Raw genomic sequence first — 19,097 nt, 5'->3', positions numbered from 1 at the left:
TTTGGAATTTTGATTTTTGTAACTAAACACGGCCTATATACTAGTAGTACTGGAGCCCAAGAAGGCATTACAATTCACACGTCACTCCTTACGTTGCGTGGGAAGCCAGAGTTCAGTTGACCTGCACCTACTGGTACAACCATTCAAAAATCAAAGATGATAAACAAACCCTCCATGTTCCATGTGCTGTTTTCTAGTATCTATTCAGAGCAGTCAGTCAGTCACATGGACTGAAACGTATGCAGCCATTCATCTACTCGATCGTAGTGGCCAAGAAACAAATAAATATCAAATCAAGGGAATTATTGGCCACCGCATTGAAGCTGCCGTGGAGTATTATTAACCTTCGGCTTCTGTTTTGTACTAGGTGTTCACTGCAATCTGTCGAATTTGGAACAACATCCCAATCCTTGTGAAAACTGAAAAGTTGAAATTCATCGAAAAGTTTCTTCCAGATTCTAGTGAAATTCAAATGTTGAAAGGATGCGATGCGGCTCCGGGTAGTTTACAGCGCATTGCTCTGGAATTCCCATTTAACATACGAGTTCACGCGCTATGTACTGTACCGGAAGGAAATCCTAGCATACACGAGTCTTGCATGAGCCAAGAAGCGTAGAGGAGGCGTGACGACAGCTCTGCGCTCGCGTCGGCATCGTCGGCGTCGTCACCGGCCCGGGCAAATCAGACCGCCGCGGGCAGCCGGGCGGCGGCGACCGCCGGCACGGCCTCCCCGCGCGCGAGGATGGCCCGGTAGATCTCGACGAGCGCCTTCTCGTCGTAGTCCCTGGTGAGCGGCCGCGGCCGCGCGAAGGGGTCGGCCGTGGTGCAGTAGGGCCCGGCGGCGCCGTAGCCGGCGACGGCGGCGGAGGACGCGAGCCGGTACATGGCGTTCACGTAGACGCTGCGGAGCCGCGCCAGCAGCCGCCGCGGCGAGAGCGCGAGGAGGAGGCGCCGCCCGGCGGCGCACGCGCCACCCGCGCCGGCGCCTGCCCGGCTCCGGCTCCGGCCGCGCCTCGCCGACGCCGAGCTCGGCGGTGGGGAGGCGCGGGCGGCGCTGCGCCGCGGCGGCGTCGAGGCGGCCGTAGCCGCGGCGCTTCCAGTAGGCCTTGATGCCGCCCTTGTGGGTGGCGCCGCCGGCCGCGCTCGGCATGGCTGGCTGGCCGCGCGCTGGTTCTTGGTTTCTTGAAGAGATCAGGTTGGCCTGGCAGCTCAGGTGGCCGAGCTTGCGTGCCGCGGAGAAATGGGGTGGGGGTGAGGGAGGGGGAGGAGAGGGAGGCGTAGCAACTAGCACAGCTGCTACTTATAGCAGTGTCACAGTCTACATCTACAGTTAAGTAAAATACTCAGGGTTTACTCTTGGTTAGCTTTAAATTTAGGTCTTACAGACCGCAGAAAATAAGGTACCTGACTTTTTACAAATTCTGTATGGGTCTTTTGGCAATTGCTTTGGCACAATTTTGATGTAGACTCATAAATTTGCCAACGTACCAATCGAACTTTCTTGGCGTGAGGAAATGGCGCCCAATTCGCCACGGTGGTACCTAATTCGTGCAGCCTCCTTTAATTGTGCAAAGAGTGTGTTCATGATGAGCTTCGTTGATGTTTTCATTGTAAGTGGATAGATCATGATTGTTGGTACTTGGTAGGGCTTCTTTAGAGGTCATTTCCAACCCTCCATCTAAGATGGTTTCCATAGCATTGATTACACTGCTACCTAATAAGTTTAGTTTACGTGATACCATATTAAATAAGAGAGAGTGAAGAGACGAAGAAATCGGGTCTCATACAAGACCTGGTTTCTACACAAAAATCTATACACTAGACACTACCAAATTTTACATTGGGAAGGAGTAGTGTCCTCATGATAAGTAAAACAACAAATATGATTGGTTGATAGGAGAGAGAATAATTGAGTAAGTATTAATTATTGACTCGTACCAAAAAAAACTATGCATTAAGGGATGTGATTTCTAAATATAGTGCCTTGCTTATGTGGCGGTATAGATACTATGAGTTGGGAGTGGTGTTACATCATTTGAGGTGATCTCGATAAATCGGATCAAATCTGCTGGAAGGAGTCGATTTATAGGCGCGTTTGGTTTGGGTGCAAAAAAAATTTGGTGAAACTTTTCCCAGCTTTGATTACTAATTAGAAGTATTAAATAAAATCTAACTATAAAATCACTTCCGTAACTATGGTATTGTAGCAGTTACTGTATCAAATAAGGTATTTGACCGTATAATTAGAGGATGAATAGAACATGGTTACTGTAGCATTACTGTATCTAATCATAGACTGATTAGACTTATTAGATTCGGCTCGCAAATTTGCACATATCTGAGAAAAGATTTTGTAAATAGATTTCATTTAATACATCATGAATGTAGGATTTTTTTTTTGAAAAATATCGTGGTTTTTAACCAAACATGGCCGCAAGCGCTGCTCCTCCATCTGCATGTGATATTTTTTAAGTTATATTGGATCCCACTTATGTGTACGGTGAGCTGCTCAAGACGTTTCTAAAATCCCATCACGCACACGGTAGCCGGCAGCGAGTTGCTCGTCTGCATGAGATATTTTTTTCAAAAGTACTAGAGGAGAGAAGAATCGATTCGTAATTGAGAGATGTAAAGCAGCTCGTTGGGAGGCAAGAACGCGCAGCCAGCGAAGCGGGCGGAGGGGCTTCAGCGAGGGGTGCGTGGTCAGCGGCAGTCCGGCGAGCGCGCAAGGCGGATCTTCAAATTGGCGGCGGGGCGTAATTGATAATCCAGCTCGATCCGATTTAGTTCTCTGACGATTCGATTCGAGGTGGGCATCTCTATCTCAATAACGTGTTAGAGCAGTTCCAACGTGCATTTTTTTAGTGCTACGATGAGAGAGACTAAGCTGAGAACGGTACCATATGCTGGAGTAAAATTTCCACCGGTGCTCAGAAGCTGAACTTACTTGAGCACCCAATCTAAGAAATACAAAAAGACACCATGTGTCTGATCTCAATAGGGATTGGCCGTATGTCCACCTATTCCTCTGCAAGAGAGATAGCGAGAGATGGTGGAAAGTTGTAGGACCCACTTTAGGCCAAATAAAGGTGCAATATGCTAGAAAGATTTTTAAAAGAGTAAAGTGCACCACCAGTACAAACTTTCTCCGCTATGTTATTCCGGTCCACGAACTTTCAAAGTATGTCTTTACCATCCCTAAACTCAGTTTGGGTCTCTAATTCCCTCGTAACGGGTCCAGCTGGCCTTACCTTTATGCAAATAACTCCTTGCTCTTTAGTTTCTTAATAGGAAGCACCATCAAAAATCGATCTGTTCCGAGAGATCCATACCCGCTCGCCGCCGCCATCGCTTCGTCTGCCCTGGTTGTGTGCACCGAGCAGCACTGCTGCCAACCGCCGCCGAGGACGAGCTGCTCGCCTTGGAGACGCCGACCAGCTGCAAGAGAAAAACACAAACACAGGAAAAACAAGCAGCTTGCTGCTGCCGTCGGTGGGACACGCCGAGTTGCCTGCACATGAACAAAGAATGCCAAAAGCTTGCTGCTTGCTCACCACCGACATGCACAGCACACAAGCAAGGAGCACTTTTCCTATGGCACGATTTTCTGGAACTAAGCCCTAAATCATTGATATATATATAATATATGAATAAGTGGGAACATGGTTCAGAACTAAACAAACACAAAATCATAAGAAACTAAATTGCGACTAAACTCAAACATCAGACAGTCAAGTGAAGCTTATAAGCTCAACCACCATAAACAGTAACATACGTGAGGTGATCGAAAATCAGAGTCGTAACAATAACAATGTCAGAGCTAATGCGAAACCAACAATGAAACAAACAAAAGTGTAACAGATGATCCATTACACTCCACGGTAGGCCACCACTCATCATAGCAACCATAGTATGTCTTAACATAGTGCATAGAGGTAATATCTTAACATAGTGCATAGAACAAAAACAGACAAAAACATCCAGTGCAAGATACTAGTGCGTTCTAGCATTTCATTAACTACATATTATCAAGATGTCCTTCCTCTTCCTCTTCCACTTGTCTTCTTGGAAGAAGTCTTAGCACTTGTGGATGTCTTCCTCTTCTTGGCTAATGCAGCCCGACCTGCAACTGTGCTTGTATTCAGTGGAATTGGCCTTTCCACTAGCTGGTTAGATAGGATAAAGGCTGGATTTGGTAGAGGCTCTTGAGGTTGTGACAGTGAGCTCTCTAGAGTTTCCTATGTTAGAAAATAGAGTCAGTGAAGATTTCATGTTAGGAATAAGACAACAATGCATGTATGAGTTAAATATCTGACATCTCCAAGCATTTGAGAAAGCATTGTAGTGCTAGCTTGTGTCATGTCTTCAAATGGTAGTGGTTGAGTGGATGAAATGTTAATTGGATCTGGAATCTCATTTTCAGTGACTTGCTCAGAAGGTATTTGATCAACAGCTGCTCTCATTGCTTGTTCTTGTGCCTTTCTCTGAAGTGTGGCTTGTGTTGTGGCAACCAAAGCTTTTGCTTCTTCTGCACTTAAGCCCATTTTTTTGAGTTTGCATCCAGCACTATTATGACCACCTTCTGAGCAATGGCTGCAGTGCATTATCACACCATGCCTAGATAACCTTGGCCCATTTTTTCCTGGTACCTCATGAGGCTGCTTCTTCCTAGCCTTAGGAGGTCTAACAACCCTTTTCTCATAAACTGGTGGGAGGACCTGATGTGCATCTATTTTCTCCCATTCTGACTTATCTCTGCAAGGCCAAATGCTATAGGCATATGCATTATTATAAGCATCCAGTGAATAGCAGCTTGGTAGAACAGATTCAGGTGCTATCCTCTCATGTCTTAGACAGCTGACCGCATGACAGCAAGGAATGCAAGTCAGTTGCCACCTCCTACAGTTTTGGTTGTGAGATCTACAATTTGCTGATATTCTTTGACTAACACCTGAAAGACTCCAGCTCCAGCTGGCAGTGCATAGCATACATTAGCAAACTCTGTATTTTTGGCCAACTTCTTCTTTATTTTTGGGCAAAAAGAACTTGATATCTTATTTCCATCTCCTTCCTCTTACTATGATGCTTTATCATCAACTAGCACTTGATCTTCTCAAACATTGATAAAATTGGTAACTCTCTAGCCTCTAATGTGTAGTTATTGAACACTTCACAGTCTTTGTTCAATAAGATGTCACATTTCAGAAAAGTGGAGAAGTAGGCTATTACCTAGGTGTTGGGTGCCATTTTTTATAGCCATTCATAAGCATTAGCATCCAAGGCCTTCATATTCTCCATATTCCTCTTCCATGAATCCTCTGAGGAAGACCTTGCATAGGTCCACAGTTGGTTCTTCAACACTTCACCTTTGAACTTCTCCTGGAAATTTGAGTATAAGTGTCTAACACAGAACATGTGTTCTGACTCTGGGAAGACTTGCTAGACAGCTGGTATTAACCCCTGCCAAATATGATGACACACTATAAGTAGACATACAATAACTGATAATGCATGGTACACACATGAAAGATACTTACTTTTTGCTTGTCTGTCATTATTGTCTAGGGGTAGGTATGGTCAATGTTCAGATCAGATTTAAGTGTATCCAATAAGAACCACTTCTATGTAACAAGTGACTCTACTTCAACCACTGCCATTGCTATAGGAAAAATGCCGTCATTGGGATCAATGCCAACTGCAGTTAGGAGTTGGCCCCCATATTTGGTCTTGATGAAGCAGCCATCCAAACAAATTACAGGCCTGCAAGCTGAAAGAAATCCCCTTTTGCATGCATCGATGCTCATGTAGCATGTGCTAAATCTACTGTCAATCGAATTCAAGAAAAATAATGAGTCAGGGTTGCTCCTCCTCAACTCTTGACCATAATCCCATAGAGAATTGAATTGCTGCTCCTCATCTTCATGAATTTTCTTCATAATGAGTCTTCTTACTCTAGCCACCTTACTTCTAGAAGGAGTTAGGTTCCAATCTTTTTGTATTGTTCTACTTAGGCTAGTAATGCTCATTTTGTCATTAGCTTTAAAGGCTTTGATGTATTTAGCTGCAATCCATCTAGTTGTACACTTCCTGATTTTCCACTCTTTCTGGCAAGTATGACGTCCATAGTAGGTTTTAACTACAAAAGATTTCATCCTGCTATCCTCAGAAGCATATAGATTCCATGGACATCCTTCAGCACAATGAGCTTTGACTCTTGTTCTATCATTTCTTGGCAACTTTATCACAACTCTGTTCCTGACACTATATTCATTGATGGCTTCTCTCATCTACTCAACCGAAGGGAACACAGGCCCAACTGAAAATGCAGGATTTTGCATGTCCGCATCTCTGAATGACTTCAACCCATGTCCACATTCTCCCTCTCCATCCGTGTCTGGTAGCTCAAGGCCCTCCTCATTAGTGTCTTCCTCATTTGACACTACATCTGGCCTGCTCACCTCAAAAACCTTCAAGCTGCTGCCTTTAGCTTTCTTATTATCTCTTAATTTGGGTTCATCTCCAGCAGCATCAAGAAAAGTCTCAAGAATCTTGTCATCCCCATCCTCAATTACATAGTCACTGTCAACAAAACCATCAGAATCTATACTAGTATTATCTTTAGGTCCACTTGATTCTCCTTCACTGGCATTGAATTGTTGCACTTTCCTTAAAACATGGAGCTTTTCACCAACCTTCTTACCCACATGTTGCACTTTTTATGGGCTCATCACTTTAGGAAGCTCAGCTACTGGATTAGCAACAATGTCATCCCAATTAATTCCAACAGCAATGTCATCATGATCAAAATACACTATAAGGTTCTTGACCTTGCTCACAATAGAAGCCATGGCATTGGTGTCTTTGTCTTGTGTGATGATTCTAAGACCATCTGCTAAGGTCTTCCCAGGCAACAACCAGTAGAACTTCAGCCTATCATTTTTTTTGGTAGCCTAATTGCTCCACAAAATCATCAAACCAGAGCAGGGACCAAGTATCCGCCTCTAGATCATCAAAGAAGTCGATCTTTTCATCCACATAGCTTCTCATATTAAACCCATGGTGAAACTCAATGCTGAATTGATCCCCACTGTTACCTACATAACCGACATAAATTGAAGTGATTAGAATGCAAAAAATTGGATGGCATGCAATTACATATAAGGCAAAAATTGAAGTGATTACAAATACAATATGTGACGAATAGTAAGTTGACAGAAATATACTATGACCGAACAATATACAATGAATTTCAAGTTGACAGAAATATACAATGAAATTTGAATCATGAAAACCATGCTACCCAACCTGTTGATAGAAAAAATTGGCACCTAAAATAGTTTAGTAGCGATTCAATGCATCCCCACCTATGTCAGACCTCAACCCGGCGATGTACGCCGGCGTCGAGGACACGAGCTTGCCGGAGGACGAACTCACACAGCAAGAAAACACACGCTATCACTTGGACACAATGGTTTTTGGTGTTGCGTACAACTTATCAGCTTTTGCTATTGTGTTCCTTCTCCTTTTATTGTACGGAAAAACAGCAGAGATCAGGATCGTGCTATTGCTCCTTGCGGCTTTGTCGCGTGTCCATCACCACGGCCGCGGGTGCACCCACGTCCGCAATCCCAGGCATCATGAACGAGCTATCCTCGGTTCATGGCCTCCTACGCGCACGGCTGCCCACAGGTCGGAGCTCGTGCGCATGCAAAACAGAGAAACAACATGCATAACTAACTAGCTAATGTGCAAGCGAAAAATGCAAACCGATCGACAGCATGCATAGTCAACTCACGCACACAACGTGATTAGGGATGAACACATTGTAGACCGGCGCGGGATGCCCTTTGCCGTACAATCGCACCGCCATGTTCACCCGCCAGACGCGCTCCCTTCTGGCGCTCGCTTCTCGCCAAACGCGCCAGATGCGATTGCCAGGCATGCTCGTTTCTCACGCGCGGAGTAGTCGCAGCCAGGAGACGAAGCGATGGCGGCGGCGAGCGAAGCGATGACGGTGGCGAGTGAAGCGATCGATCTCTCGGAACAGATCGATTCTTGATGGTGCTTTCTATTAAGGAACAAAAGAGTAGGGGGTTATTTGCATAAAGGTATGGCCAGCTGGACCCGTTATGGTGGAATTAGAGACCCAAACTGAGTTTAGGGGTGGTAATGACATACTTTGAAAGTTTGTGGATCGGAATGACACAGATGGGAAAATTTAAGGACCGATGGTGCACTTTACTCTTTTTAAAATTTAGTGTCTTCTTAACGTGGGCAGTTTGAAGTATCCTCTAAAAATTTATACGCAAAAGCTGCACTTAGAGCCTGTTTGGTTTGAAGACTAGCAAAACTGTCTGAACCAAGCAGCGCTCCAAAACGTTCGATTTTGATCACTTAGTCCTAAGATCGCTGTAGCGAGCTGCCTGGCAGGACTCGATCCAAGCAAGCCCTTACAGCGCTCGTCGAGGCCTCTGATGTCACGCCCATCGAGCTCGTTCATCATCACGCGCGCCGACTGCAGCACTCGCCGAGTCGCCGGGGCTGCCGTCCCCCGTGTGTGGCTGCCAATGCCTCCGCGGACCTCTAGGCTCTAGCGCGATGGAGACGGAAGCAGGGTAGCAGGCGCGTGCTTAGCGGTCTGCAGAGCAAAAGCAAAAACGGCAGCGGAGGAACGAAGCGGAGAACATATTTAACATGGGACCCACAGGGGAATCGTGTACTACGGAGAGGCGGAGCCAGGAATTCCAAATGAGAGGGACCAAGTAGCCATGGGGGCAAAAAGCTAATTAAAGAAATAATATAGGATAATTTTGTATTTGATTAGAGATTCTAAGTGGAATTATGGGAGCATTAGGGGGTCAGGCCCCTGCCCGCCCCATGCGGCTCCGCCCCTGGCACTACGTAGCTGTCCCTCACTCCCTCTCCTGCATGAATCGACTCACTGCTGCGGGATGCAGATGCTACCTTGCAAATACCTAGTTGCGCAGCTTAGGCATCGTTTGTTCCACTTACCTAGATCTCGCTTTTTCGAGAAGTAAGATTCTATGATATAAGCTAGTTGTCTGGATTCAGTTGTCTGAATATGCTGAGTGGAGTTGATTCTCTAGGATGAGTGGTAAAATGTCTAAAGTGCCCCTAAAACCGATGATATCTCATTTTAACTGAATACGAGCATAATAAGTCAATGATTCTTATAATTTTTATGTATCTTCCTAGATAATTATATTACAATAATATATTAAAGTCAGATCTTCAAAAAAAATTATTGACTTATGCATTTCTCCTATTTTTCCTACTCATTTCTCCTACTTTCTCTCTTATCCAAACTTCTTCACGCGCCTGCTCCTTCCACCCTCGGCGCTTGCCCATACGTCCGTCCCCTCTTTCCCCTATTTTTCCTACTCATTTTTCCATCTACTTTCTCTCTTATCCCATCTTCTTCACGCGCCTGCTCCTTCTACCCTCGGCGCTTGCCCTTACGTCCGTCCCCTCCTCGAGCTCCTGCCTCCTGCAGACGTCGGCCTCCTCTGCCCGCCTTTCAGCTCGGCGTCGGCCACCTCCGCCCCAGATCCAAGCACTGGCCGACCTCCTCCGCCCCCGATTCGAGCACTGGCCGGCCTCCTCCGCCCTGCCTTGAGCACTGGTCGACCCCCTCCGCCCCGCTTCGAGGTCCCACGCCGGCAGTAGGGGTAGCAGCACGGCAGCAGGGGCAGCAGATGCGGCGGCGACAGAAGGGTGGGCGGGGCATAGCAGGGGAGAGGGGGGGCAGGAAAAAGTCGGTCAATTCTGAAATATGCGCCTTCGAGCCCGCGTTGGAGGAAAGCGACCCTCATGTTGTTTCTACGCTTCCTAGTTAAGCCGCTTCCCAGGTAAGTGAAAATTAAACAAGGCGTTTGGGTGAGATTCTCGATTATTTTGATCCAGAATCGATCGACTTTTAAAAGGAAAATAACAAGAGCTTAGTCTTACGCTGCTGAGTAGGGTTAGGAGTACACAACTGGTTCAATCCTATCAATTTTATAACGTACTATACAGTATATCTATGTTATGTTGATGTGCAATTTGTTGGGGATCGCCCCCCTCGCGAAGGTGGGATTACCCGAAGGTGTGCCGAAGGTCCACCAAACTGACGAAGCATCGGAGAGCTCGCCGAGACCCAGCGCCGAAGATGATGCCTTGACCTTCGGGTTGCCTCGGGCACCGCGAAGGTCCACCGAAGATCAGCGAAAATGACGAAGGTCGCCACTAAAGGACGCTTCGCACTACGGAGTCCGAAGGTCCCGGCGATCGCTCGGAGTCATGCGCGCAAAGATCATAACGGGAACCTTCGGGAATGGACTATAACATAAAAGTGGCAAACCATGAAGGCAACTCCATACGAAGGTTGTCCAAGGATACCACCGAAGGTACCCGAAGGGCAAGAAACACGTGATCTGAGTAGGAGTATTCAAGTCGGGCTGTCCAACCTAGGGAAATTACCAAATACCCCTATTGTAATCTCTAAACCTTCGTGGGGCCTGGAGGGGCATTTCTGGAATGATGTAATAAGGTTGGGGGTATAAATACCCCCCCTACCCAACGTTGTACGGATGGGATGAGATGGCATGACTGTTAATGCAATAACTATTGTGTTAATTCTCTCCGCCTGTTCTAACCTTCGTCAGCGATTTGTTTCCTTTGTTCGGGGATCGAACCTGAGACCCCAACAGAGGCGCCCACCGTGTTCTTAGCTCGAAAATCACCTTACGATGGCTCCACAAAGAAAGAAAACCACCAACCTGGGCGCTCTTGACGCCGAAGGTTCAAACCTTCACGAGGTCCCCGTAGGACAATCTCCTCCAATCGAACCAACTCCAGCACAGCTGGCTGAGAAAGAAAAGCGCACTCAAGCCGAACGTGCTATCCAAGCCAAAAAGGCTGCAGCAGCAGGCAAAAAAGCAGCAGCAGTAGCAACAACTACAACCGAAGATGAAACATTAAACAACTTCTCCCAACCTGAAGATGACCAGCTCGAACAAAACATGCACAACGAGCTCAACCTTCAGCTTCGCGCCCTAGAAATGAAAAAAGCTCACCTGGCCAACCAACTAGCGTCCAGAAAGAGGGCAGCCGAGCAAGCTCAGAGGCTGGCCGAAGCAAAACGCAAAGTTGCAGAAATGCAAGCAGAAATCCAGAAAATACAGGAAGAAGTTGGACAACCACAGGAGCCCTCGAACACCCACACGGTTGTTGGACATTCCAGACAACACGAAGGTCAAGACCTTCGCCAGACAACCCACATATATCAAGATCAACACTTCCAACCAAGCCCTCCATTCGACTCAACATCACCGCTGTCAATCGCCTTGCAACGAACATCCTGGCCATATGGCTATAAGCCAGTCCAACTTCCAAAATACGACGGGTCAGTTGACCCCGCTCAATTCATAATGACTTATGAAGCTACAATCGCTTCAGCTGGCGGAGATGATCCAATCATGGCAAAGTCCTTCGTCATGGCATGCGAAGGTCCAGTTGCAAATTGGTATTCTTACATTCAGCCTCTCTCTATACAAAGTTGGGTACAACTCAAGGAAAAACTCAAGCAAGACTTCCAAGTATTCAAAACATTGTCCATCAACACCTTGCAACAATTCAGCTGCATACAGATGGACAGAGAGCCATTGCCCGAGTACCTTCGGAGATTTGTGCAGAAAAAAGCACAAACTCCAAACTTCTCTGAGAAAGATGCAATAGCCAAATTCATCGAAGGTCTCCTCCCAAGCCAGCTGGCATCACACCTTGACAGAGAGCCACCAAGAAGTCTATCAGAGTTATATGCGGAGGTGGAAAAATACGCCAAGTCCGAAGCAGACCACAAGCGAAGGGTCGAGCAAAGAAAGTTAATGAGGCAACAGCTGAGCTGGCAGCAAAACAACCAAACAAACACCAGTCAACAAAACCAGTATATACTCCCTGTTGATTCTTCGCAAAATACGGATCAAACAGAAGAATTTGATCCCTACATAGTCCCACCACCCACACAAACTCCGAAGGAGCAAAACAACAACAACCCAAAAGAACATCATCAAAGAGGCAGGTCCAACAGGGGCCGAGGAAGAGGAAGAGGCCGAGGCCGCGGACCTTCGCAGAGCCCGCAGAAATTATTCTGTCACTTTCATGGGGAAGATGCTGGTCACAGAACAAATCAGTGTCCCGAAAAGAAAAGGACACTGGAAAGAATGGAAGCTGAAAAAAATGCCAAACTCGTGGCACACACCAGCTGGCCTGCCCAGCAAACTCTACAATTCCAACCTCCGTAATCAACTTTTAACCCTCCCTTCCAAACTGTGCCAACCTTCGGCTATATTCCATATCCAATAAACTGGCAACCCCCGCAGCAAAACCAACAAAGGCTGCCTCCCCCGCCCACAGCTCAAGCAACTCAAGAAGAGCTGCCCCCACCTCCGCCAGGCCCTCCACTCAAGCAAGAAAATCAAGCAAACCAAAATGCCCAGCCTACAGCACTACCAACCTTCGGAAGGATAATGCCAATATCCGGAGGATCTTCACTGGAATTCGAAAACAAAAAGCAAAGAAGAAACTACTTCCGACAAGTTCATTCCACCATGGTGGATGGACCCATCCAGAAAACGCAATGGTCTCACATGCCCATAGTGTTTTCCGAAGAAGATGTAAACTTGCTCAGCTTTCCCCACACTGATGCATTAGTCATCGAAGATAATATACAAGGCTGGACCATCGGAAAAATTCTGGTTGACACCGGAAGCTCCGCGGATATCATTTTCTCAAGCACCTTCGACCGAATGAACATTGATCGTAACCTTCTGCAACCAGCGGATATCCTGCTCATTGGTTTCGGGGGCAAACGTGTGAATGCACTCGGAAAGATAACCCTCCCGGTATCCTTCGGGGATCTATCAAACCCAAGGACCGAGTCCATTACCTTCGATGTCGTCGAAATGAATTACACATACAACGCAATCTTCGGCCGTGGCATCATCAACAAATTTGAGGCAATCGTCCATCAGCTTTATCTGTGTATGAAAATGCCTGCAATCAAAGGGGTAATCATAGTCCGAGGCAACCAACAACTGGCCAGAGACATTGAGCGGGGTGTCGCTCCCGGACAAAGAAACGTCCACTTGGTTGAAGCTGTCAAAAAACCCCCGACGTTCAAAGAGCCAAAAAGGGACAAAGAAGAAACATTCCAACAAGAATGCAAAGTAAAAAAAGTACCACTTGACAAGCTTGTGCCAGATCGGCAAGTAACAATCAGCGCGGCCCTTGAGCCAGAAGAAGAATGAGAACTCCTGGAGTTCCTAAACAAAAACAAAGATGTCTTTCCATGGTCAGCAAACGACCTTCGCGGCGTCAGTCGAGACATCATAGAACACAAACTAGACATTGATCCGAAGATAAAGCCCAAAAAGCAAAAGCTACGCAAGATGTCTGACGACAAAGTCGCAGCAGTGAAGGCAGAAGTCCAAAGGCTTCTTGATGCGAAGGTTATAAGAGAAGTAAAATATCCCACCTGGCTGGCAAACACTGTGCCAGTAAAGAAGAAAAACGGCAAATGGAGAATGTGTATAGACTTCAATGATTTAAACAAAGCTTGTCCAAAAGACGATTTCCCCTTACCAAGGATACACAAAGTTGTTGACGATGCATCAAATAGCCAGCTAATGTCACTCTTAGATTGTTTCTCCGGGTATCATCAAATATGGATGAACAGAGAAGATGAAGAAAAAACTAGTTTCACAACCCCCTTCGGAACTTATTGTTTCGTCAGAATGCCCGAAGGTTTAAAGAATGCTGGACAATCATTCTCACGAATGTCCTCCAAAGTTCTGGGCCATCAACTTAGAAAAAATGTTCTGACCTATGTCGATGTCATAGTGGTCACTAGTACAGAAAGAAAAAAACACGTGGCAGACTTGGCAGAAACCTTCGCAAGCCTTCGGAGGGCAAACTTAAGTTTGATTCCTGAAAAATGCGTCTTCGGAATAGACAAAGGCAAAGTCCTCGGGTGCCTTGTTTCAACAAAAGGCATAGAGGCAAATCCTGACAAAGTCAAAGCACTCCAGAGCATGGAAGAGCCACAATCAGTGAGAGACGTGCAGAAACTGACTGGCAGAATCGCAGCATTAAACAGATTTATCCCTCGATCAGCAGACCAAAGCTCTCCATTCTTCAAAACTCTCCGAAGCTCCAGCAAGTTTGAGTGGGGGGAAGAACAGAAGAAAACATTTAGAGAATTAAAAAATTACTTAGAAAATTTGACCAAGATGACCTCACCCAATCCAGAAGAAACTCTTCTGCTATACACATCTGCTTCACAAACAGCAGTCAGCGCAGCCCTTGTGGTGGAAAGAACAGTCGAAGGTCGACAAAAACAGTTACCCGTATACTTCGCCTCAGAGGCACTCTCAGGGTCAAAACTATTCTATTCTGAGTTAGAGAAAATAGCCTATGCTGTTGTCATGGCATCAAGAAAATTGAGACATTACTTCGAAGGTCATAAAATAGTAGCAATTACTGACCAACCGCTACGTGACCTCTTCAACAACAGGGAAGCTTCGGCAAGAATAAGCAAGTGGGCTTCAGAACTTTCGGAGCACTACATCGACTTCGAGAAAAGAAAAGCCATTATATCACAGGTCTTGGCAGATTTCGTGGTGGACTGGACCTCGCCAACCTTCAAGAAAGAGGACCCAATCGAGCCATGGACAGTACATTGTGATGGTGCATGGTGCAACGATGGAGTCGGCGTCGCAGCAATCATTCAGTCACCTTCGGGTGCGAAGCTAAGATATGCCGCACGACTAGAATTTAGCGATCCAGACCCCAGCACAAACAACACCACAGAGTACGAAGCATTGCTGCTAGGCCTCAGGAAAATGAAGGCCTTGGGTCATCCAAACTTCGTCATCAAATCTGACTCAAAGGTCATCACCGACCACGTGGAGAAAGAGTCAGAAGCAAAGAAGCCAGAAATGAAAATGTACCTAGATGCAGGAAGAGCAATGGAAAAATATTTCAAAGGATTCACTGCAATCCACATTCCAAGAAGCCAGAACGACGAAGCTGACAAACTAGCAAAGGCTGCCGCTCGAAAATCACTAAACCCTCCACAAAACAGGAAAAAGCAAAACAAGTCAACGTCATATCAAGCGAAGGTTGGCGATCACCAATCATGGCATACCTCAGGGGACACTTCAAGCCTGCAGATGAAAAAGAAGGAAAAAGAATGTTTCAAAGGGCAAGAAGCTACACCGTGTCCGAAGGTGAACTCTACAAGTCTGGAGTGGTTGCCCCCTGGCTCAAGTGCATAACAACAGCCGAAGGTCAGGAACTACTGAAGGAAATACACTCTGGACTTTGTGGATCACACATTGGCATAAGACCTCTGGTTGCCAAAGCCTTCAGGCAAGATTTCTTTTGGCCATCAGCATTGAAAGATGCTGAGCAGATAGTTAAAACCTGCGAGGGATGCCAAATGATGGCACCTAAATCAAATAGACCTCCGCAGCCAATACAACTCATACCTCCAGCGTGGCCATTACAAAGATGGGGCATGGACTTGGTTGGCCCCCTACCAACAGCTCAAGGCAACTACAAATATGCTGTAGTAGTAGTAGAATACTTCACAAAATGGATAGAAGCAAAACCTTTAGTAAACATCACTTCCGAAGCAGTCAGAAAATTCTTTTGGCAAAGCATAATCTGCAGGTTCGGAGTGCCAAAAGAGCTAACCGTTGACAACGGAAAGCAATTCGATTCTCAACTGTTCCGAGAATTCTGCCACTCAGTAGGAACGAAGGTCATGTTCGCATCAGTTTATCACCCCCAGTCCAATGGTGTTGTGGAAAGAGCCAACGGCTTAATCTTCGGCGCAATCAAAAAATGCCTATTCGGACTGAAAAAGGGCAAATGGGCAGATGAACTACCGAAGGTCGTCTGGTCCCACAACACAACTGAATGCAGATCAACAAAGTTTACACCATTCAGATTGCTGTACGGAGCCGAGGCCATGAACCCAGAGGAGCTCAAACACAAAAGTGCCAGAGTACTAAACAATATCGAACCGTCGATAGAAGCAGACCTCACAGAACTCGATATTTTACAAGCTTCGGAAAATTTAGAAGCATACCAAGAAGAAACAAGAAAATGGCGAAACAAAAAAGTAGCAAACAGAGAAATCGCTGAAGGAGATTGGGTTTTGAGAAGGAAGCCAAACGCCGAAACCGTCGGCAAACTTCAATCCAAGTGGGACGGACCTTACATTGTATTATACTCAAACAGGTCAGGATCTTACCACTTGGCGGACATCGAAGGAAACGAACTACAGCATTCCTGGAATGCAGACAGTCTCAAAAAGTATCATGTCTAGAGTAAAAATTGTAAAAGGATGAGCGACAAATAAGTACGCTCATACCTTCGTGTCATTCTTTATCCTCTTTTGAGTCTAGGACCGTACTCTTTTCCTCACAGAAGGGAACTCCAATTTGGAGGTGAGGTTTTTAACGAGGCGGTTCCTATGTAAATTCCCCAAAATATATGAATATTTCCCTTCAAGAAAATGTCTCATGTCGAAGCAACCACAGGGTCGCAAACATCGACCTTCGCATTTGCCTCAAGGCTAAAAATTAAGTCAGTACAGCTCGTAACCGTAACAAGCTGTACATACTTATCTAAAAGCGTATACTATACGCAGCAAAAGCCAAGGGGCTTCCGACTCCAAACACGAGTCGAAGCCAAGAAACCTTCGGCCAAAAAAAAAGTATATACTATACACTCAAAAGCCAAGGGGCTTCCGACTCCAAACACGAGTCGAAGCCAAGAAACCTTCGGCCAAAAAAAAAGTGTATACTATACACTCAAAAGCCAAGGGGCTTCCGACTTCAAAGACGAGTCGAAGCCAAGAAACCTTCGGCCAAAAAAAAAGTGTATACTATACACTCAAAAGCCAAGGGGCTTCCGACTCCAAACACGAGTCGAAGCCAAGAAACCTTCGGCCCAAAAAAAGTGTATACTATACACTCAAAAGCCAAGGGGCTTCCGACTCCAAACACGAGTCGAAGCCAAGAAACCTTCGGCCAAAAAAAAGTGTATACTATACACTCAAAAGCCAAGGGGCTTCCGACTCCAAACACGAATCGAAGCCAAGAAACCTTCGGTTAAAAATCAAGGAGATGACGAGTAAAACAAAATACATATTACCCAAGTTTTGTGAGCAAGACTGCAAGGGAGGGGGGAGACGCTTTCGCACAATATTGCAGTCTTCCTCCCAGAAGACTTGTCTGGGAAGGGGAGACGCAAAAAAAAACCCCCCGAAGATCAAACAAACCATCACGAAGGATGGAACACATCCGTAGTCAAACCATCACAAAGGATGGAACACATTCGAAGTCAAACCATCACGAAGGATGGAACACATTCGAAATCAAGCCATCGCGAAGGATGAGATAAATATGCTGTATCGAAGAACAAATCCCATCACCTGCTAAGTCATCACAAAGGATGAGGCAAGCAGAAATAAGTCTTTACAAGAACCAGCTGACAATCGATTAATTATAAGCTTCGGCCATGCGATTGCAAAAACTCCACAACACTAGCACCAGGGTTAGCAAAACTAAACTGCTCCCAGTCCCATCCACTCGCAACAATATCACCGTCATGAATTCGCAGAGGACAGACAACCAAGGCAGGTCCGACAGAAACGATAGCCTAAACAAAGTAGCAGCAGCTTGTCACTTCCAAAAGTTTTTAGAAACATACTCTCTACCTCTTGGGACCCAATCTACACCTGAGTTCCTCCGTCGACAGAGTCCTTCGGTGGACTGGCTCCAGAACATCCGCCGACATCCTCAAGATGCAACCCCTCCTCCACGATGTCCTTAGCCGCTTCACGAGCCCGCTTTGCCTACAAAAATCGCAAAAACAATCATTAACATATCACTCTACAAGGAGTCTATACTATAAAAAAAAACTTCTAGCCTCTGCTGAGCGGCTTCACGAACAATCTCCCGACCAGAAACCTTCCAAAATTTGCGAAGGAAAGACTTCTTTATAGCCTGGATCTTCGCGATGTCTTCGACAAGATCCGAAGATTCCGGGAAGACATAGTCCCGAGCACCAATCCTCTCAAGCTCAGGGCAACCTTCGTGGGCAAGAATGGCCAAAACACTCTCGCAGGCAACGACTGCGGTGTTGTCCGACACACTCGTCAAAATTTGGCCAAGATCTTCAAATTCACTCTGCAGCCAGTCAAGAAGCCCTGACGCGCCACCTTCGGAGTCTTCCGGGAAAGGCGAGGGCTCAGCACCAAAAGATGTCTTGCGAAGCCGACTCCCACAGCGTGCAGTCCTCCTCAACCTCTTTCTCAAGATCAGAAATCTTGTCATTTTTCTTCTCGACATTGGCCTTGAGCTGGCGAACCTCTGTTTGAAGGTGGGTAACCTTCGCAGCATCTCTTTCTACCACACCTCGAAGGTTCTCAAGAACACCTTCGTCAAGGCTTATCCTCTCTTGCATCTTCGAAATGATCTCTTCTTGTTCTAGTACCTTTCCTTTCAGAACCTCATTCTCAGACTTCAAAGTAAACCGAAGGTTTTCCGAAGTTTCTCTTTCAGACTTCAGAATGCGAATCTCTTCCATCAAGCGAGCCCTCTCAGTAGAAAGGGACAGGAAATCGTGCTCGTCCTTCCTTGCGCAGCCAGCAACGGTGCGGCTAGCAAGCAGAGCCTGAAACAAAAACCAGCCTCAAAACCAAGTACACAAAATCAAAAACAACTCAATGTCAAATAGCACAAACCTTTGCGCACAACGACGCCGTGATACGACCAAGGCTGCTGGTCCCATAAACTCCTAAACTCTTCATAAATCCTGCACTCACCAAAGCACATGACAAAACCACACAACACGCAGGAACAAAAGGAAACAAGGCTAGAGCGACGTACCCCCAGCATCTAAATTCTCGACATCCTCGGGAAGAGCGGGCTGGCTCACAGACACGACTCCAGCAGTCTCAGCCTCCGAAGGTTCTAGCCCCAGCAAATCACCGAGCTCCTTCATCACGCTCGCAACATCTACTA

At 46.3% G+C, this 19,097-nt stretch overlaps 1 pseudogene; it reads right to left on the bottom strand.

Annotated features, from left to right (window-relative positions):
- Positions 1 to 288: 288 nt before the first annotated feature.
- LOC120668119 lies at positions 289 to 1,263 on the bottom strand (annotated as a pseudogene).
- Positions 1,264 to 19,097: the final 17,834 nt, after the last annotated feature.

Source organism: Panicum virgatum, chromosome 3N, assembly GCF_016808335.1.
Source record: "Panicum virgatum strain AP13 chromosome 3N, P.virgatum_v5, whole genome shotgun sequence".
NCBI lineage: Eukaryota > Viridiplantae > Streptophyta > Magnoliopsida > Poales > Poaceae > Panicum > Panicum virgatum.
The sequence above is the reverse complement of the archived record's forward strand: the minus strand, read 5'-3'. Positions and strand labels throughout refer to the sequence as shown.